The sequence below is a fragment of the Hippopotamus amphibius genome, chromosome 5 (genome assembly GCF_030028045.1).
Source record: "Hippopotamus amphibius kiboko isolate mHipAmp2 chromosome 5, mHipAmp2.hap2, whole genome shotgun sequence".
Classification (NCBI taxonomy): domain Eukaryota; kingdom Metazoa; phylum Chordata; class Mammalia; order Artiodactyla; family Hippopotamidae; genus Hippopotamus; species Hippopotamus amphibius.
In genome coordinates, this window is record NC_080190.1 from 103,016,883 (window position 1) to 103,038,894 (window position 22,012).

Consider the following 22,012-nt stretch of genomic DNA (forward strand, 5'->3'; position numbering starts at 1 on the left):
ATGAGATGTGAGTACAAAGAAGCAGCGTATTATACAAATAATGATAGTTGCCTATTCAGAAATAGTCATTGTATTGGAATACATACATGTGCATATACATACTTACACACACATGCACACACACAAAGATGGAGTGGAAAGGTAAAGGAACACTACACCAGAATGCTAAATCTACTTTGTAATGTTTTCATTTACCTGATAGGATTATAGCACTGGTTGCCATCCCAGTAGCACCTTAAAATAAAACCAAGGAACTTTTAATATGCAGATTTCCAAGCTCCACCATAAATCCCCAGAAATCTGAGTCTCAAGGCTGCAGTCAGAGCACAGAGGATTTTTTTCACCTCCCAGACAGATGTAAGGCCACTGAGTTAAAAGACAGAAGCCATCATTTGTTAAAAACATTGTCATGTGGTGGTTTGGTTTATGAAAGGTGATACTCATAGCAGGCATTAGAGTTGGATGTTATCATCCCCATCTGCTAGATGACAAAAGGAAGCTTTTCGAGATTAGGATGCAAAGTCGGTATCTGAGTCCAGATCTGTCTGATTTGAAAGGTGTGCTTTTCACAATACACAAGACTTAAATCAAAAAGCTTTCCTGGAGCTTATAACTGGGGCCACAAAGTGGCCAGTGAAAGGAAGCTCACAAAGAGCCAGCAGTTGTTTTGTTCAGTCAGCATTAGTGTTGTTTTGAAAACTGCATGTGAATCTGTTGGATGTCAGCAAGTATCCAAGAGACAATACCTTCTGAAAAAATAGTCTCCTGTAATATCTGAGATGTAGAGCTTTTTGAGGGGAGGGAATATATTTGCAATATTTCTTAGTTAACTCTTTTTTAACATTTTTATTTATTACTATTATCGTGTGTGTGTGTGTGTGTGTGTGTGTGTGTGTGTGTGTGTGTGTGCAACAAGCTTCTCTACTTAAAAATTAAAGCAGAGCATTGCATAACTCCCAAAAGGATGGGAACTAATGAGCTAATACGATCTTGCAACATTTTAAATGACCTCCTTCCTTCTTATTTATCTCTTTTCCCCAGGTTGCTAGATACAAAGTGCTAGAAACAAAAGAACTCATATTTAGACAAGGCTGCTACTCTCAGGTAACCATGTTAGAGAATCCTCTTTGTGACCTTATGTCACAAAGGGGCGATTTCAGCCTTGTGACCCCTGCTTTACAACTTCCTTAATTTTTTTTTTTTTGAAATTACACATTTAAATAAGAAATAATATATTTGAATAACACTATTTCAGTGCTCATTTTTGTTCATTATCCCAATAATCAGAGAGGGCAAAGGAATTTAATGCCACTTTCTACAGGTGAGGAAACTGAGGCTCAAAGAAAGTGAGATGTGAGTGCAAAGGCCAGGGCAGGAATCACATGCAGGTCTTCTGCCTGCACTTGTAAGGCCCTTTCCAAGGTTCTCCCTTCTTGAGGAGCTGAGAACCCTCCTGGAAAGCCCATGCTCCTCCTGAAGGGACTAAGAACCATCACAACTACAACAACAGTGCTAAGAAGTGACAGGTTAACAAATTTACCAGGCATAGTTAATCTCTGAGTAACTCATGATAACTTCTCTAATTTTGTTAGTATATTCTGATTTATTGATACTTAGATATAAAGACAGAAAATGCTGACTTTTTTAAAACTACTATTTTGCAAAGACAACAAAAAAATTAATTTTAAACTTTAAAAGATTTTGGTTCTGTGGTAATGACAACTTTTTTAAAACTTTTTTTTTTAATTTGTTACAATATTGCTTCTGTTTTACATTTTGGTTTCTTGGCCCTGAGGCATGTGAGATCTTAGCTCCCCAACCAGGGATGGAGCCTGCACCCGCTGCACTGGAAGACAAAAACTTAACCACTGGACGGCCAGGGAAGTCCCAGTGACAGCTTTCCAATGCAAATACTTTTATTACTGATTTCACAATTTAATGCTTTACAGAAGAGAACTTCGTGTAGCCAATCAACTTCAGTGTTCCTTACAGAATCATGGGATATGTTTGCCATCACACATAAAATAAACTCAAACTGTTGACTGAAAAATGGCGAATTTGATCTATACTTGACAGCTACTAACAGGATTTTGTGGCTAAAATCTTTGCTCTCGGTAATACTCTAACAAATTACATGTATTCATAAACTTTTTAAACAGCAAACTGTGAACTCTACTTTGATAGACTCTACTTCGATAGACCTCTTTTTCTTAATTTCTCCCTCAGCTTCCACAGAACTACACAATCTTTCCAACCTTTCGCTCATTTGTCTTGCTTTCATCCACTAACACTGGACTTAAATGCTGTACAAGAAGCTCATTCCTGCCTCTGATTCCTTATTCTCAGATTCATGCATTTGCATTTCAACTGTTACATATCACCTCCACAGAGACAATTTCAAACTTGTTCTCCTCATTCCTAAAGCACCAGTCAGTTATTCTACCAAATGATGACAAACTCCTCACTTGAAAACCTAAATTCATATTGTCCTCTAATTTGAATGTTTATACTACTGATTCAACCCTGAATCATATGCTCCCACTGAACTTTTTCCAATGTCTTATGTAGATAGCTTTGATGAAATAATTATATTTTCTAATAAGAAAAGTGCCTCTTAAAGTGAGTAGTTTTTGAGTGACTGAGTAAAGAACACTTCCTCAGCTACTCAAATGAGGTCTCCTAATTTTAGGTAACATGAGAAAGGCTGGACTTACCTCCAAATCACCCACACACTCATGTCATGGATGTTCTACCCCATCCCATCCAAACCTGCAAACTCCTTGAAATCCAGAGCCATGATCTAGTCTCCTAGTATTTCCCACAGAGCTTAGAATACTTGAAACCTGTTAAGGACTGAATCATGTCTCCCTAAAATTAGCATGTTAAAGTTCTAACCCCCAATACCTGGGTTTGTGACTGTATATGAAGATGCGGCCTTTGAGAGGAAATTAAGGTAGTACGAAATCATATGAGCTGGACCTAACCAAATATTACTGAAGATCAAGACACCAAGGATATGAGCATACACAGGAAAAGTCATGTGAGGACACAGCAAGAAGGCTGCAAGTCAAGGAGAGAGGCCTCAAAACAACCAAACCTGCTGATGCCTTGATCCTGGACTTCTAGCTTCTGGAATTATTAGAAAACACATTTCTGTTGTTTAAGCCCCCAGTCTGCAGTATTTTGATACAGCAGTCCTATCAAACTAATATAACATTCGTCACTGATTTGCTAAATTGATTAAAACTTATAATTTGCTATTTTTCTCCTTCTCAGACCACACCACAGTTTTTAAGGCAGATGCATAAAGATAAACCCCTTGAAATTATGGATTTCTCTTTGTTCTTTTTATTGCTAACTTAGTGTTTTAGAAAAGCCCTGCTATTTCTAGTCCCCACGTTCCCCACCAAAGATACATTGAATTTAGGTTATTTGTTCCTTCAAATAACGTGCTGCAGTGGAATCAAGGAATATTGAAAAGATACAATATCCAGGTAAAAAAGTAGCAGTGGTTTCTCTTCCTAACACCCGGCATATGTATTGGAGGGGGACTGTGCAATTTTTTCAGGTTATAATATTTTTAGAATCCTCTCCACTTCAAACGTAAACAGAGCAGTCCTTAATTCCTGAACAGGAAAGGACTTCATGCAAGTTGATTTCTAGCCATATGGCCTTCCTCATCCTTATCTGTTTATCTTAGCCTGAGACACTAGAGACAAGCCCTGTAAGGGAGAGATAAGGATAAAACTTACAAACTGCTGTTACTTTAGCTGGCTTGAACCAAGGTAGCAACTGTTCAATAACTGTATATTGAGAACATTATCTGAGGCCAATGGCTTTGAAGACATGCTAAGGGGTCAACACACATTTTGCTAGTCAGCAAAAATAATCAACATCAGATGAAAGGGTGTTACGGACTGAATGTTTATGTCCCCTCAAAACTCATATGTTGAAACCCTAACCCCCAATGTGAGAGTATTAAGATGGGAGGCCTTTGGGAAGTGATTATGTCACAGGGTGGAGCACTTATGAATGACATCAGTGACAGTATAAAAGGGACCTCAGAGAGCTCCCTCCTTTTCTGTCACGTAAGGATGAAACATGAAAACAGCTGTCTATGAACCGGTAAGCCTCATCAGACACTGAATCTGCCAGTATCTTGATCTTGGACTTCCCAGCCTCCACCACTGTGAGAAATAAATTCCTGTTGTTTATAAGTCACCTGGTCTATGGTATAATTATAGCAACCCAAACAGACTAAGACAAAGGGTCATATTTGTAAATAATCAAATCCTAGGTAACGTATTATGAGATGACAGTAACCTAGTTGGTTAGAATTAGAGGCTCTCATCAAACTGACCTGAGCTGAAATTTTAGCTCTGCTACTTACTAGCCCTGTCACCTTGGGCAAGTAAATTAATCTCGTTGATCTTCCACTCCCTAGTCTATTATCTATAAAACAGGAACAGAAATAATGAACCTCAGAGACTCAGGCATGGTTTATTTTTTTTGCCATGGTTTTTGTTTTGCCTAGTGCACAGTAAGAATTCAAATAGCTATTACATATTATTTTTTAAACCTAGTAATAGTGAACTCTTTTTGCTTACTAAAATTATGTTTTCAGAGTAAATTATTTTTGGAAATGATTTTGGAAATACCCACATAAACTTTCTTTGTGAACATATGGCATGCACAAAAAGAGATACATTTAAGAATTCACCAAATATTATAAAAAAAGCAAAATGTCACAGTGGTACTTTGGGAAACACAGTATGGTGAGATGACATTTTTGCAAAAGTAAAAAACAAATAGATGAAGATAAAGCAGAGTAACCTGGTTTAGGTAAAATTTATACTGATCAAGGATAAGTAAAATTATACAGATAGAAACTGTAGGCAGTAATAACACACAGAGTTATAATTAAAGTTTAACTGCATTCAACATGAACTGACTGCGTCAAAATATAATCTTTGTAAATTAGAAAAAAATCTTATCCATTTTTTATTTTAAGACAATCACATAATATTGTTAGGGGAAACATAGATTGTAACCGCCCACCGTGGACAGGCAGACAATAACAATTTGCATAAGTTATTTTACGACAGGTCACCACCAACTGGAAGAATATGGGAAACCTCAAAAGGAAATGCCAGTCCACATGTCCTACCCGCCTCCCAGAATTCTCCTCACCAGAGTTCATCTCGGCTGAGATATGCGCACGCCATCAGAAAGGACCCTAAGTCAGAGTGACTGGCCAGAGACAACCCAGAAACCCACCCCATTACCATAAAACCCAAGACTGTGAGCCATGTAGCAGAGCAGTCCTCATGGGTTCCCTTACCCTCCTGCTCTCTGCCCTGGAGCCCCCTTCCAATAAAGTCTCTTCCTTTGTCAGCACATGTGTCTCCTCAGACAATTCATTTCCAAGTGTTAGACAAGAGCACATTCTCAGGCCCTGGAAGGGGTCTCCCTTCCTGCAACAGTATTATTTATAAATTTTAATTTATCAATATTCTTCAAGATATTTTAATCTGAACAGAAAAACAATATCTTTTGTGTTCCTCTTTTTTTTTTTTTGGAGCTGGGGTGATTCTATCAGTAGACGATTGTGATGTTTTTTCAGATCTTTTGGGTGAACTCCTGAGAATCAGTCTCTATATGATACTTTTCTGTTTTATTCAAAATTATAAAATTATAAGAATAATTCAATATGATGTGCCCATAATGATTACTTATGAAATGTTAGGAAATTCATGTATAATGCTAGAAGTTTAAAAAACCAAAAAAATTAGAATTAGATACACACACAAATATATATTTACTTAAACCATACAGTTAATTCTAGGAATGTTTATTAAATTTTTAAACACTGAGGCAGCTACTGTCATAGAGAGAGTAGTTGGAAATTTTGAGGCCATGGAGAATAGGACAATGTTTTGTTTATTCTGCATATTAGTAACTAACAGTGTCAACAGGTAAGTGTTAATGAATGAATGTGAATTAGTGAATGACTGAATCATAGTCCTTATTTTTATGATGCATATAATCTCGAGAGGACTAAAATGCATAAGGACAATGTGCTATGTTTTGTACCAGTGCTTCTCAAGCAATTGGTGGTGCATGACCATCTTTTCATTTCCAACCAATCACAAAGCAGTATTTTATAAAATACTAGAAAAATAAGGAAAAACAAAAAGACATACAATGAGACATAAAATTATTCTGTAAAATCGCTAGGAAGTTTCAATTTCCTGTCTCCAGCTAGCAACCAACATGCTACAGAATATATTTTTAGTAGCACCATTTTTTACTATTGCCATCAATAACATGACAGGATAAAAACCCTAGTTAACCCATAAGCAAATGAAAGAAAAGCTTTTGAAAACGTCCATTAAAATTAGTTTAAGATAATCTGCTGGGAAAATTATAATTTTCTTCCTGTACTCTCCACAATTCTGAGTCACACAACAGACAAAAAAACGAACAAAAAAAACAGGACATCAAATGGTCCTTGTTCTTTTCAGCAAACTCACTCATCTTTGCAACTCTGCAGGATTCAAAAGGAGGATATGCACGTATAGCTTCTCTCCTCTAGAAAAAATTCAGAGCACCAGGAGCTCGCCTTATGGCAGATAAAAAACCCAGTTCGACTGAGTGATAAATAGTAAATGCCATAAGCATCCTTCCCATTTCCATTTAATTCCTTTTGAAAGTAGCTAACATTCCTTTGTTGTGTTGTTAGAAATAATTTAATTTACAACTGCAAAAAGTACCTATGTCTCTACTCCTTTCCCATGTAACACTGTTTTTATGTTAATATGCTTCAAGTACTTTTCACCTATGAATGATATATTACTTAAAAAGAGTTCTTATTTGTGCTTAATAAGCCACCACAGCACTCAAAAGTTAATACATACACATATACGTGATGAAAAGATTAAGAAATCAGTATAACATTTTAAACTTAAAATTTAAAATCTTCGGCAAGGTTTTCAGATTAAATGTTCAAAAATGTCTTTGCCTAATGCAAAAAAAAAAACCAAAAACCTACAAAATGCAACTATATAGCCTATTTCCTGGTGATTAGGTTCTAAAGTTATCATGAAAGTTTGTAAAAATTGCTCCTGAAACTACCTTTGATAGATCATATACTACTCATACATAAATTTATGGGTTTTTTTTCTCATCTATAAGTAAGTCCAACCAAGTCAGGTTTTCTACCAAAGCTGAATAAGAAAATAAGGAGACAAATCCTTGGATGAACACCAGATGAAGTACTAGGCTTGCATTTTCACCGAAAACGTAACCAAAAATGTATGAATTCATATAAACAAACAGCATACAATGCTACAACACTGGAATAAAACAAACAAAAAAAGATGGAAGTATGGGAATACACATTATTTAAAATAACACTCAAAAAAGCAAAAAGAATCAACTAAAATATTCACAGTGGAGTATGGCAAAGTACATTACTACAATGAAATACTATATTACCATTAAACTCATGCTGCAAATAATAGTTAATGACAGTGTGCTTAAAGCATACTGTAAAGTGGAGAAAAATTTTGACTATAAATAATACTATGCATTATACACATAAACGTGTCATTATATATAAACTACATAAATTATATAATGAGTTACATAATTACAAGTGTATATCATAAATTATATCATTAATTATTTAAACAAAAACTGAAAGGATATATACCAAATAATATAAAGTAGAAAGTGTAATTTTGAATCTTCTCCCTAGTATGTGATTAAAATTCCAACATCAACATTATTATAACAGTGATTCCCTTTAAAACTTTTTGAGCATTTTTTATTTTCATTTCATTTTTTAAAGATATGTATTTAGAATAAACATATCAATTTAGCTAACTGGAGGAAAATCATGTAGTAGAATATAAAATTAAAAATCTGAATTTTGAGAATGAATAATATTCTGTATCAAACTTTCTTGCTCCTAATATTAAAGGAACTTATAAGGCCAAACAGCTTATTTTCACTTATAACAAATCCAAAGCTATCTTTTCTCCCAGGTATGTTATAAACTTAATCTGAGATTATGGAATTTCAGTACCTGCTAGATATATTAAACTGCTTCTCCTTTACCAAAGAGCAAAAGGAACTAAGGAATACTCCCCTAATTGTAGATTTGATAGGGAGACCAATAATGCTCCCTAGATAAGTAAGAATGCTAAGTTTACGATAGTATTTTTGACATGAAGAGGAAAATAGTATCACTGGTTCATTAATATTTTGAAATTATTTAGTTTTGTAGTTATATATCTGAATCAAAACCACGGCACATTCAGTCAAAAACTCAGAACCTAAAATCTGGCATTAACATGCTTTGAGTATTTCCAATTCCTTTCATGATTATGAAAAACAGGAAAGCTGTCTCATAGTAAAATTTATATAAATTTAAAAATGTCAGGCATCTTCTAGAGATAGACATGGTATCCAATAAACAGGCAAAAAAATAATGAGTACTCCCCTAATTTGATTCCAGATGGCAACTAGATACCTAATACCATTTTGTAATGATGTTTATAATCAAATAATCCCTCTCCTGCCCCCCCACACACGTTCACACAGTCATATCCCTCTCAGTCACACAAGGACACACCTTGAAAGACCTGTAAAGGAAGTATGGACATATGCTCCCCTCTGAAATAAGCAAACAATGAGAGATGGTAAATCAAAATCCAATGCTCATATTTCCCCATCATGTTCTTCGTCATTTATAAGTTTTAACCCCAAATACTAAATCATTTTAAATCTTGGAGATTATATAAATTGCTTAACAGTCTATAAACTTGAGGTGTTTCAATTAATAAGTCATTCTACACAGAGTCAACAAAAACTGGTTTAACTTTATTCACTGTATTATGAGTCTTATTTTGTGAGTGGAATTACATATGGAAATTAATCCTCTCATTTAATATAAAATAAGACACCATTTTAACCCTGAACTTTATTTACTTTTACCTCTTATCGAATTTGTCACCATCTCCCCCTTCTAAACTGAAAGCTCCATTCTCCTACTGATGTCATACCTCAGGACACACAAAATAATTAAAAAGCAAATTTTCAAGAAATACTTATTGGATAAATATTAATATTCTTTGCCAACTGACCATATTTCCGGATCACTTTTTAGCAAAAATGAACTTGAATGAATTTCAGTTCAGATTCTTAATAAAATGTGAAAGCTAAAATTGAGACAATCAGAGAATACATCAAAATTTATCTTGACTAATCTCTGCTCAGGAGCAAGATGCCAAAAAGAATTTAAACACATGACATAGTCCTGAGATCTTCTGACCCTTCTAGATCTGCGTTATCCTATGTGGTAGCCCCTCATGCAATGTGGCCCTTCCGCACTTTAAACTTGGCTAGTTCTGTCTTGGATCTCAAAAACTCAATCCAAAAAATTTAGACTACTTCAAAAATAATTGTATATTGATTACATGTTGAAATGATAATTTTTGATAAGCTGAGGTACATAGAATATATTATGAAAATTAGTTTCATCGGTTTCTTTTTGCTTCCTTGATGTCTTTTAAAAAAATGTAAAATTACATATGGTGACCTGCTTTTGTGGCTTGCATTGTATTTTCCCTGGACAGTGCTGATCTAGAGAATGTCTTGGCACTGCTGTTAGCTGGCCTCTTCCGCTATCTCCCCCTCCTCCCTCTCCTACCCTTTCTTTTTCCTCTTTTATTTTTCTTTTCTAGAACTGCAACAATGTCAAGAGAGAGCTCTAGAATAGGAAAGGAAGATCTAGCAATTCTGAAATAGAAAGACTGCAAACATGATGGAATGGGTTCAGAAATTAAATAAAACAAAATATTCTCATATTATTGGTTCACTAACCTAAATTATTAATAAAACTATATTGTTGTCCATCTGGAAGAGTAAAAAGCATAGATATTTATGAACTCATTTTATAGTATTTCACAGTATTTGAGTTTCCAACAAGATATTTTTATTTGAAATTTGAAATAATCTCAACATATTCAAAAACAAATTTCACTTTCCCAAATGATGGACTCTATTTTAGGGCATAAAATGTGTATGAATACAAAGTCCCACACATATTAATTTTTTGCTGGCCTCTTTTTCTCCTCAAAAACCAATCATTCCTGTTATCTCCTAACTTACTTTCCAGATGGACCTCTCTAAATTTTTTTGTTGCTTCTGTCCTCTTCCTTGGCCTTTTTTTTTTTTTTTTACCACTTTTCCTGCTACACATTTCCCTGTATACTCCCATGTATTTCTGACTTTGAATAACGTCAAGAGAGTACTGTCAAATCTCCCAACCCAAGGACGTTGCCAAGTAATTGGAGAAGAGAGAGAAGCATTGCAATCCAAAATTTTCAAGTGTCTTAATGACCTAAATAACCGTAAGTAATCACTGCTATTTTTCTTAACTCTGCTAACTTGATGCACTGTCACTTTCCCCATGTACTATTTCCTTCCCCAAGTAGATGGCCAGTTCATGAGGGTAGGCCCAATATCTGGTCTTGTTTGTAAACCTGTTTAAATCTCCTAAGAACAGTGACTTAGATATGGTAGATTCCCAACAAATATTGGCTGAATGAATGAACAAGTGTTCAAAATCTCACCAAATGCCCAGAGCAGAAACACTACAGAAGACTCTGAGAAGACAAGAAATGGAAGATACATAGCAGCACAGTTCTAACTGAAAGCACTGTGTGTTTTCAAATCTTCTCTACATAGGGAGCTGTTGTGAGTGTGTCTATTTTGTTAGATAAATGTCACTGACCTATCGATGTACACATCAAAGTATCCCTTTTTCTCCATCTTTCAAACAAGGCAGGGTGGTGTAATTCAGGTTGTGGAGCCAAAAAGTCTTGGGTTCAGGTCTTCACTCAGCTGTCTGACAGCACTGGGACATCTGACAAGTCACTTGTCTGATCCTCAATTTCCTCATGATATTACCATCTAGGATAATAATAAATTCCTCCAGGGTGTTACAAAGTTGAGGCACAACATGGCTAAGCATTTAGCAATCAGTCTGGTCCAGGAGGGATGATCTATAAATGGAATGAGGCAAGTAGCAGTTACAGCAACAGAACTGGCAGTAGCAACAGCTACTGTCTATCTACCTGCTAACTAGACATCTGATTTAAAAAAGGAAAGTTTGAACTGGACTCCAAAATATAATAACAGATACTCTATAATGTTCTTTTAAATATGAATCATTTACTGCTCTATTTAGAAAGTACTGAACTGTAGTAGCCTACATCTGTTTCCCTGGTTATGATCGGTGAGATCCTTATAACATTTAACTTTGGGTTGCAGTATCCATTGCAGAATTTGTTTCTGTACTATCTAAAAATCCTAATCAAACACAAACAAGGTAAACACACACACACACACACACACTATGTATCTACAGCTCGCCTCACAGTGTTCTAGAAGAAGGGACTAAACTCCCAGCAGTCACAAAAGAAAGAAAAATTCCTCTATGGCATCAGTTAATCACCAACCTCCAGGAATGTCACTGACACTTTTAGCACGTTTCAAAGTTTCCCTTGTCACTTTTTCCCCTTCATCCCCATATGAATTTTTAAGAGGTGTTCAAAACTACCCCTTCAACACTCAGCTTCTCCTCACAACACTTAACTTCTCAACCTCGGCAGCCTCTGCCTCAGTTAGCGGCATGCCTTCGCAAACTCTGACCTGTGTCATCATTTGACTCTGCTTCACTTTCAAAATCTGGAAATACAATATTCTCCGATCAAAACCATCCATCCTTGCACCTCTCTCATCCTATTAAAAACAGTGAACCTACTATTAGTCTTCCTCTTGACCTTCAGTCTCTCAAAACTTCTCTGTTCTTAGTCTATTCATCTCCTGTAGCTGCCCCTGCCTCCTTACCCAGCCCAGATTTATGGTCAGTCTGCTATAAAATATATACTACACCTAGAAAGCTCAGCTCTTTGTTTTACATTACACATGCCTTGCTGGTCCCCTAATCAATGAAAACTCAGCTGTTTGCTTGATTACATGTTGTGTTGTTAGAGAGGGTGAAGCAATTATGTTTACGAGCGACAACAAATTGTTAATTTTCCCAAGTTCCTCCTTATGGTTGTAGAATCTCTATATAGACTTCTTACACAGTCTCTGCTACATTCCTTAAATTCTTATCCCCATGCTAGTTAATCTCAACCAACCACCTTGAGTTTATCTGAGAAAACTAATCATTAGATGGCAAACTCCCTGCAGGCAATGTCTTTAACTAGGTCTTACTTACCACTGAGTCCCCATCCTCCAGTACAGGGCTGAATAAATAATGAATTTTGTTAACTAACAAAATGATTCAATTCCCTTCCTCTTCTAAGATGTGACCAGCCTCTTCTTGTGCTACTACTGATCATACTAGCCTTCTTACAACATTCTGAAATTTGCTCCTGGAAATTACATTCCTCCCCCAATACCTCTAGCTCTTCTTGCTAAGGGGATTCCATCCTGAAAAAATTAAATACACATTCATAGTTCATTATGGCTTAAAAATACATCCCCCCTCCAATAATATTAATCCCTTGAATAACATTTCAGTCCTACAATTAACATTGAACTGAACTTACTTCTTGTCTTCATATCTTCAAAGACCCCATGTGACCTTAAACATGGACATGCTTCTATTAACCCTAATATGCACATTTTTTCTCAGTGACAACCAACAGACTTTTCAATACTTTCTTTGAAAATATTCAAACAAACAGATAATTTGAAAGAGTAATACAATAAAATCTGCATAATCACCCCCGGATTCAAAAATTATTAAAAAATGATTTGCTTTTTACACAGAAACACACACACACACACTTTACTGTGACTCATATGAAATTAGGTTGCAGACATCATGTCATTTATCCCTAACTAATTCAGCATGCATCTCCTAATATCACTTTTTAGCTAGCCCATGTGCAAAAATTCCCAATTCTAGCAAAATTTGATCTTTTATAGCCTCTAAAAAAATTAATATCAAATGAAGCTTCAAACACTGTATTTGGTTGTCATTAGTCTCTTTTTAACCTAGAAGAGTCTCCCCACAGTGGCAATGTCTTTTGAAGAGACTAGGCCACGTGTCTGCTATCTTCCACGAAAAATACTAAACCCTGTGAATTTGTATGATTATATCCTCATGGTTCAGTTCAACAGGTTCCACCTTCCCTGTATTATTCTGTAAATTAGAAGTTAAAACCTAAACAGGTTTTAGATTCAGCTTAAACTTTCTGGCAGCAATATTTCACAAATTGTGCTGAAGACTTCATGCTGCATCCTCAGGAGGTTCATGGTGTCAGGTTGTCCATTAGTGACGCCGGGTTTGATCACTCAGCTATTTAAGAAGGCGAATTCCGGATGCAATTAAGAAGTAATCCCTGAGCACTAGGAGAACAGTTTATTCCCCAAAATATGTATAACTAATGGTTTTAGCACCTGTTGATGATTCTTGCCTGAATCATTTGTTTCAATGGGAGTTACAAACAGTAATTTTCTAATTCTAGCATTTCTTACACTTATTAACTTACATATTTTGTAAAGGAGAGCTGTCCTTCAACTAGACAAGCATGCCTCCTAAAAGCAAGCTAACTGTTTATTTCAATTTATATTATTGTCTGAATCATATTCTTTTATTAATATTTTTTATTTAGAGTATCACTATGGACTCATGGACTTTAATGTTTTACAGTCTGTTACAGTCACTTTTGTTGCAGGAGGTCACTGAGAGGACGTGACCACTGGTTGACCCTTCAGTAGGACCCAAACAATCAGAGGCTTCCTATCTCCTCCGGTCTTTGGAATGTATATTCAGCCACTTCCAGGACTCAGTCTAGAGAAAGCAGTGTGTTATTGAGAACATCTGGACTGGATACATGACTGAACCCCATCAAGGCTTCTATACAGGGATTCCCCACTTCACTTTTACTAAAGACCGGCATTAGTACCTATTTTCACTAACTGAAAGAAATACAAGGAGGATTTTCGTTTTACAAATAAAAGCAAAAAGCGAAAATAACATTCATTATTTTGCAGGAGGCTTCATAGAGGCAGCAAACACCAGAGCACTGAGAGTGGCACCGCCAAGTTCCTTCCCCGGGAATTACACTCAGCATCTCAGCAGCAAACTCCCATACGTTTAATTGCGTCTGGGAGCATTTGTGCTTTATCTTGATTTATTTTGTGCATCTGTTAGCAAGATGTGTCCCAGGGTAACTGCTTCTTCTCTTTACAGCATTTTGACTAACAAAAGGTTTCATGGCAACACTACACTTTCAGAGAGTGGGGAAAATCTAAATAAACTTTTAAGATCCTGGTGGTTGGATGTAGAAATCGATTTGCCTTGCAGCCACCTAAGACAAGCCTTATACATAAGTTGTCCTGATGATTAAAACTGCCACCTACCAAGCTGGAGTAATCTGCTTCTTTCTCCGGTCTCTCCTTGCCCTCCCTGTGCAAGGGTCAGTTTCTAATTACACCTGACATTGGGAACCAACAACCACTGATGTTCAAATTTATCTGAATTTGGCAACTGGGAGGCCCCTCAAGATGGCTCCTGCTTACAATTATAGTTTACAAACCAGGTTTATACAACCTTATTTGTTTGGGAGCATTTCCTCACTTCCTGGCACAGTGAGAGATCCCAGGCTCATCTTGCACTTTTTTTGCCCAGACTTAGAATCAACAAATTCTCCAGAGAGTTTGGTCCCCTCGACTGGTAAATGGTATTTAGAAACCATGATTTGTGCATTAGATGTGCTCATGGCTGCTGGAGAGATATTGCTTGGGAGCCTTTTAAGGAGACAGAGCTAGTAAATCTATTTTTAATATATATACAGAGTATATCTGATAGCTCAGCCCCCTCTTTGCCCTTCTTTTTTCTGAGTTATCCCAGCTATTCTTGCTTTTTTATTTCTTCTACATGTAATTTAAAATCAATTTACCTAGTTCCAGAAAAACTTCTTACTGGTCTTCCTATTTAGTCATGTTATGTGCTCAAAGGCATGCATGCACGTGCACACGTGCACACACACAAAGAATGTGACAATTTTGGGAACCGACCTCTTTATGATGCTGTCACATCATATCCAGAAACATGGACTCCTTTTTCACTCATTTGAGTCTAATATGCCTCATTCATTCAGTTTCTTCTTAAAATTAATGGATTTTAATCACAGATTCAAGAACCTTTTTCTCAGGTCTCACCTTCCTTCAAGCCTTGCTGAACATTCCTCTCTACACACACATCCCCCCCTCCCCGCCCCAAGCTTCAGTGGCTATCCTCCTTTTTCTCTTTGTATGCTTTAACCAGATCCCTTTACATCCACTCAGAAAAATGCAGGTGTTTCTCAAACGTTTGCCTCCTAAAGTCTTAATGTAGATAATTTTGAAACATCTTTTTCTAGCTTTCAGTGTGCTTTCCGGCCCTACATCTGAATTTCAATTGCACATTGGACATTTTATTCAGGTTAATATTAGAATTTCATATTAGTGATATGTCCAAAACTGAACCATTCTCCCACCCCCAACCAAGCCAGGCCGTCTTCTAGATTTATTTTCTCTCATTTTGTTTTATACCACTGGTGTTCAAGACATCCAGATTCCAAAACTCAAAAGCAGCTTTTGATAGTCCCTCCACCTTGGCCTCCAAATCCACTGATTTTATGGACTTGTAGATTGACCATCATCTTTGAAATCCATTCCATCATGTTCATTCATACTGCCTCTACTATAGTTTACGTTTCCCATTCTTTACTGAAAAATATTCATCTTTTTCAAGTTCCAAGGAAACTATTTAATAATGGAATCCTTCTTCACACATCTGAAGAGGCAATTAAAAACAGCATTCTAAAATAACATCTTGCAGTTATATGTGTTTTATGTTATTAACAAACAGATAAAATGAGCTTGAAAAATGTCACATTCAAATATGTTTAACAGTGAAATTCTGAGGTGGAGATGATGTTGATAGTGAGATGTTGGTAGACAGAAGAGACACTTATATTTATAGATTTGCTGTGTTATGAAAGAACTGGCTGTTCGGTTTAAGCTTCAAGAGTAGAGACTGCATTTTGTACTAAATATTTGTGGAGTGCTTTTCCCACAAGCTCAGCTAAGCCACTGTAGACACAGAACCAACTATTTTGTCCTGAACACAGAACACAAGTGGCCTCTCACAAATGTCCAGGTACTGGGTCTCTTCAGAAAATCCTATGGTCCTCAAGAGCTGTGTGATGGCATGGTCACTTGAAGGCCCTTTCAGCACCACTAAGAGTCTCTGTGTAAATGGTGCCATTTTCTGTTATTTCTGGCCGCAGCATTCAGTAGTGAAAACTTGACAAAATACAGTTATTTTAAATAATGTACCAAGGATACATACATAGCAGTTGTTTTATACTAGGTAAAAGGAAACAAACAGACAAAATTTCATCTCCACAAATGGAGCATCCCTGCACAGAAGGAGGGACACGACGTGTCAATTCAGACATTCCTATCATCTGTTCCTTTACTACCTATGGAGCCTTGATCAAATTACATATTGCTCTAAGTCTGTTTCCCCCAAAAATAAAATAATAATAATATCACCTACTCATGGAGGGGAAGGACACATGGAAGTGCATTCACCTGACACATCAATAAATGTTAGTCCTACTTTTCCTTCTCTCTCCTTTTGATTTAATGAAAAAACAGCCTTTCCCTACTCCAGTCTGTTAACAATTTCCAAACTGACTCAAAAATATGTTGCTCCTGTTATAATTTAGCATATGGCCACCAAAATCTGTATAAATATTTTCTCTAAATACATGGATTATGTATGAATGCAATTAATTTCCGCTGTTGAAGTTTAGACAAACTATTCATCTACATTATTCTAAGCAATATATATATACATACTTATTGATGAGTCAAATGTAATTTTATGAAACATACTGATGCAAATAAAATCTCTAGCTTTTCTTTCGTATGAAGGTGCATACTGATACACTCCATTGCATCTTTCAGAAAAGCAGGATAGGATTCCCATGATCTCTGCTGTAATTCTCTTCTCCATTTAGATTTATACATGGCCCAAGAAATAAATCTTGCAGTCCTGACCCCAGCTGCAGAGTCTCCAAGGACAGTCCAGAAGACATTTGTCCAAAACACTAACTGAAGTTCTCCCACTGCCCTCTCTATGCCTAGGAATGGATAGAAAAAGGAAATCAACACCTCTGTATTTGCCAGCATGCAGTCCCAGAATAACTGCATCATAAATAAATTAAAAACCTTTAATTATATGAAAGAATTAGAAGAGCACAAAATCAATTTTCCACAATTTAACTTTGCTATTCAACGTGAGTCTAACAAACAACAGCAAAAATTCCAATATTTTCTTGAAAATCTAAAAAGCTACAGGAAAAAGCAAAACTACTAAAAGTTGGCAATAGCTAGGTTAGCTATATGTATTATACATGTCAAAATTTAATAATAAAAAGGAGTGATGACAGACATTTTTATAAGACTTGCAAAATATGTAACTAGTTTCTGGTACAATCAAACTGTTACTTAAATTTTATTTAATAATTACTGTCCTCAAAATCATGATGTAGTAAAACTAATTGTCCTCCTTGTCACTAATGTGAAAGTTTGTTGCCACTGTCAATTACTGAAATTTACTAAAAAGTCATACTGAATTATGAAAATGGGATTTTAAAGGTATGTATGCATGTCACTAGAAGTAGCAAATCATAATCATAATGAAAAAATAAGAAAATAATAACTTCAGACCAGTAAGCAACTTTTTTAATTAGTTTTTAATTTCTTTCTGGAGCTCCATAAACAACTTGAAGAACACATTTCATATTACCTCAGTTTTGTATACACAAAATAGAATTTTCTTAATGGCAATGTGATAAAAGAAGTGAAAAAAATAGCTGTATTTTTTAAAGTCACAGCTAATCATCATTTAAAAATAAAATTTTCAAAAGTCAGAGAATAAGTTAATTAAAAGTAAAATACTTTCAATTTCCTTCTTAGCATGCAAACAATTCTAAATATCCAGTTCACTTCTCTTCTACTTCCAATGTAGAGTTTTATTCGATTTGATGCCCTGTATAATTAGTTGCTTACAATATCTGTAAACAGTAAGCAAAGCATGACCACACTTTTACTCTAGTCAAATGCTTTCAAGAACGTAACAGATACAGGAGATTTCCCACACACTTCTTACTAGCTGCTTTCTAAAAAAACGACTCAGTTAAGAAACAATTATTCATATAGCATGTGATTTTTCTAACTAGGAAAATACAATTTTTTTGTATATCAAATGTATGTGCATTCTTTTTCTATTCCATTATTTTCACATTTTGATGGCATCACTGGTTTGCACAAATTTGGTAGCTCTTTTAACCATTAGCCTTTCATATAAATTAGAGAAAACAAACCATTTTTTTTAAAGGCAATATATCTTTTGTAGTTAAAAAGCCTTTATGTGTTTGAAACTTTTCCTCCTCATATATAACACTACCACAGTGTGGCTCCCTGATGCACACTAAGAAAAAAAGTCAGTGTGGTACTTGCTTGCTTATAATCATGCAAGGATAAAAATAAGAAATAATTAAATGTTTAGTTTTTATGATTAAAATTTCTTGATTTAAAAATTCTTGGACAGACCACACACTCAAGAGAGAACTCCAACTATGGTTTTCTTTCTCTACTATGTTCAAGACTGGGACAGAAAATGTAAAGTTAATTCGGTAATCCAGGATTTTTCAAAATGTGCAAATTTTGGCATCCCCTAGAAAAGGTCTAACAAATTTAGCAGGCTGTTTTAAATTTGTGACTACTTCTTTGTTGCATTCAGATAATAAAATACTTAAGGTCAGTTAACTGTCCAGTAGCCAATTTAATTTTATGTGTCTTCTTTCCCTTATTCTTTACCTTTACCCCAAACCTTCTCTTCCAGCAAAACGTTTTTTATTTCCTCTCAGTAAGCACTTAAAAGTAATTTGCATGATTAAGTTGATCAGAATCAGGGTAAGTTGCTGGCTGAATTTAAGAACGATATTATTTTTCCATGAGAAACCAGTAGGCGGTGCTAACTCTTGGATACCACATTGAAAGGTTTTAAACCAAAATGCATACAGACTAGGTGACCAGTTTGAAGAGTTGTAGAATTCCCAACGTAATTCATGGAGGAGGAAATTTCAAAATTTCAATGTAATAGAAATTTAACATAAGTATGTAACATAATGAACAATCAATATTTAATGAAAACCTAATATGACTAAAGGTTCTTAGCCTGATCTTTACTTACAGAATTCAAAGCACAACTGCATATCTGTTTCCACTGGAAATCCTATGAACATCTTCTTCCACCCCACTACGGTTTCAGTCTCATTTGGAAACATCACACAGTACTGTCTGCATTCTGCACCAATCTTAAGACACAACTACCTCCATCTTAGGGCAGCAAGTGATGCTCTTAATGAAAAATTCTGGTTTGATTACTCAAGTTTGACTTTTTCACTCACTCTGTCTCTCTCCTCTAAAAGAACTAATTGGCTTACAGTGCATACAACCTACAAAGAAATATTATACACATGCATTGTCTTACAGTTTTTAATAAATGAGCATTTCTGCTTACATACATTACTATGGTAAAAATGATTTTAAAAACACAGACTGTTGCAAGTGGCTTTTTAAATGTTTTTGCTAGCTGGTTAAACTATATGAAAGACTACATTTTAGTAAAGTGCTCACCACAACAAAAAAATCAAAATTTAAAGCTTCATTATATAACATTTCTGTCAAATCTTAGAACTATGCCCTTTATGATATTAAATCTAGTAGTCCACAAACAGGACATGAACTATCTTCCTTATATAAATGCAACAGGACTTCTTTAACAGAGAAAAGCTACCCTGGGTACAAAAGTAACTCACATGGCTACTTCCAAAGACCTCTAAAATGAGAGTGCATTGTGAATTTTAAAATATATAGCTTTCTAGATATTACAATAAATTTTAATCTTCCACAGATAAATGACCACTTGCACTCCTCTTTCACCACAAAAAGTAAAGAAACACAGGCATAAAACTTCATTCCACAAACTGAACTTACAGACCTAAATATCTGATTGAAAAGACCATAGTGTATGTTATTAACATGTTTGTTATGGGCCCTTTTGTATGCTGGGCTTAGTTTTTATGCCTATAGGCATCCTGGAAGAAAATTTAATCTGAGAAGTAAAAGTCATTTCACTTGCCTTATATTCATTTTAACAGAATCTAAATTATACAAAGCTTCAGAATCAAATCATTTAAATAATGGCCTCCAGACTTTAAGATTTAAACTATAACACAAAATTTATTTGAACAGCAAGTTTTCCAGCAGATTATGTCCCTGTGTTAAGTACAGAAAAGGCTTTTTATTACCACATGTGGTATATCTCCAAAAAGTAGTACCAGATTATACTGCAAACCTAACAGGACGATCATAAAATATAAACTCCACAGAATACATTCAACACTGAGGGCTGTGCATTGCTATCAGCACACCAAAATCTATCACCACCATCACCAGCCCCTAGCCCTGTCCTGTGCCCCGTTCTCAGGGGAAAATGTTTGCAACCATCATCAGGTGGTTAAAAAGAGGGAAAACACATTGTCCCTTTAACACTCAACCTTATGGGTGTAGTCTCATTCATGCAAACTAACAGTTTAGTCCTCAACACTAAACCCAAGTGACCATCACAGAAAGTAACTATCTCCCCACACCCTGGAAGACGCCAGGCACTTAAGACCAAAGCAACACAACAAGGAAAGAAAAGATCCAAACACAGCAACGCTAGGAAAGCCAAACCCTTCTGAACCAGCAAAACAGGCTGGGAAAGACCTACTGCGTTGTTTACTCAAGACAAAGAGGAGGGGAGTTGAGCGTGTGGGGGCTGCTGCCATCCTCAGGGATCAGGAAAGGTCTTGAGCTCCCGGGGCCCATGGCCAGAAGCTAAACCCTTGGGAAGATGCTGCCCCTTCCGCTTCTCTCCCTGCAACTCCCAGGCGCTCCGAGGGGCCGGCGCGGCCGGCCCGCGCCGCATCCTCAACCCTCGCCCCTCCTGCTCTGCAAGTGGCCCTCGGAGAACTTACAGGGCCCGCCGGCTGCCGCGTCCCCGGCCGGCGCTGCCAGGGGCGCAGACGCCGCCCGCTGCGGAGACGACCTGGGCGCAGCCGAGGGAGGGACAGTATTTTGCGCACATCCAAAAACCAGCCCGAGGCCGGGGACGGACTTTGGCTTCCCCTGGCTCCCTGCACGGCTTTCCCCATCGCGGGCTCGGACACTGCCCGGAGCCACGAGCGCGCACAAACACACGCACATACACACACACACACAGACACACACACACACACACAGATGTCTTTGCCAGGACCAGTGTTGCCATTGCAAACCCGGGAAACGCCTCCAAGGGGACCAAGTACCTGCTCTCTGCGAGCTGCTCAGCTGTTCACTTCATCCTCCGTTGACAAGGAAACCAAACCGCACTTCATTTTTTTTTTTTTTTTCCAGAAAAACCTTCCACTGCCATCATTTGAAAATTGATTTACGGGGAGGGAAGGGGGGGAAGAAGGGATAATATAGATATAGATATCAGGATATCTTTCATAAAATTATCTCGGTTTTTTAAAAAAGTCAGAGGTGCAAAAGTCATAGTTAATTTAAAGAAGCAAAAAAGTATTTTCTTAAAAATAATCCCAGTAACCAGCTGCAAGAAAAGTTTCATGTTATCAATGGGTATCAAAAACAGGAGGGAGAAAAACGAACTTGTTCTCCCCGGCTTCCAAAAAGGACACAAAAAATAGAAAATTCATGTCTTTGCTCAGTGGTTTGTACCAGTATTGCAAAACCACAAACTTGTAAACACTGCCGTAAAATCCCACCTATACAAAAATCTTATCAGAAAAAGAGTATGCCAAAAAAAAAGTTAGAA

General features: G+C 36.4%; 1 protein-coding gene across 3 annotated transcripts in view; it reads right to left on the reverse strand.

Moving 5' to 3' along the window:
• Nucleotides 1-22,012, reverse strand: part of RALYL (RALY RNA binding protein like) — a 726,682-nt gene that overhangs the window by 703,692 nt on the left and 978 nt on the right. The window lies entirely within an intron of this gene.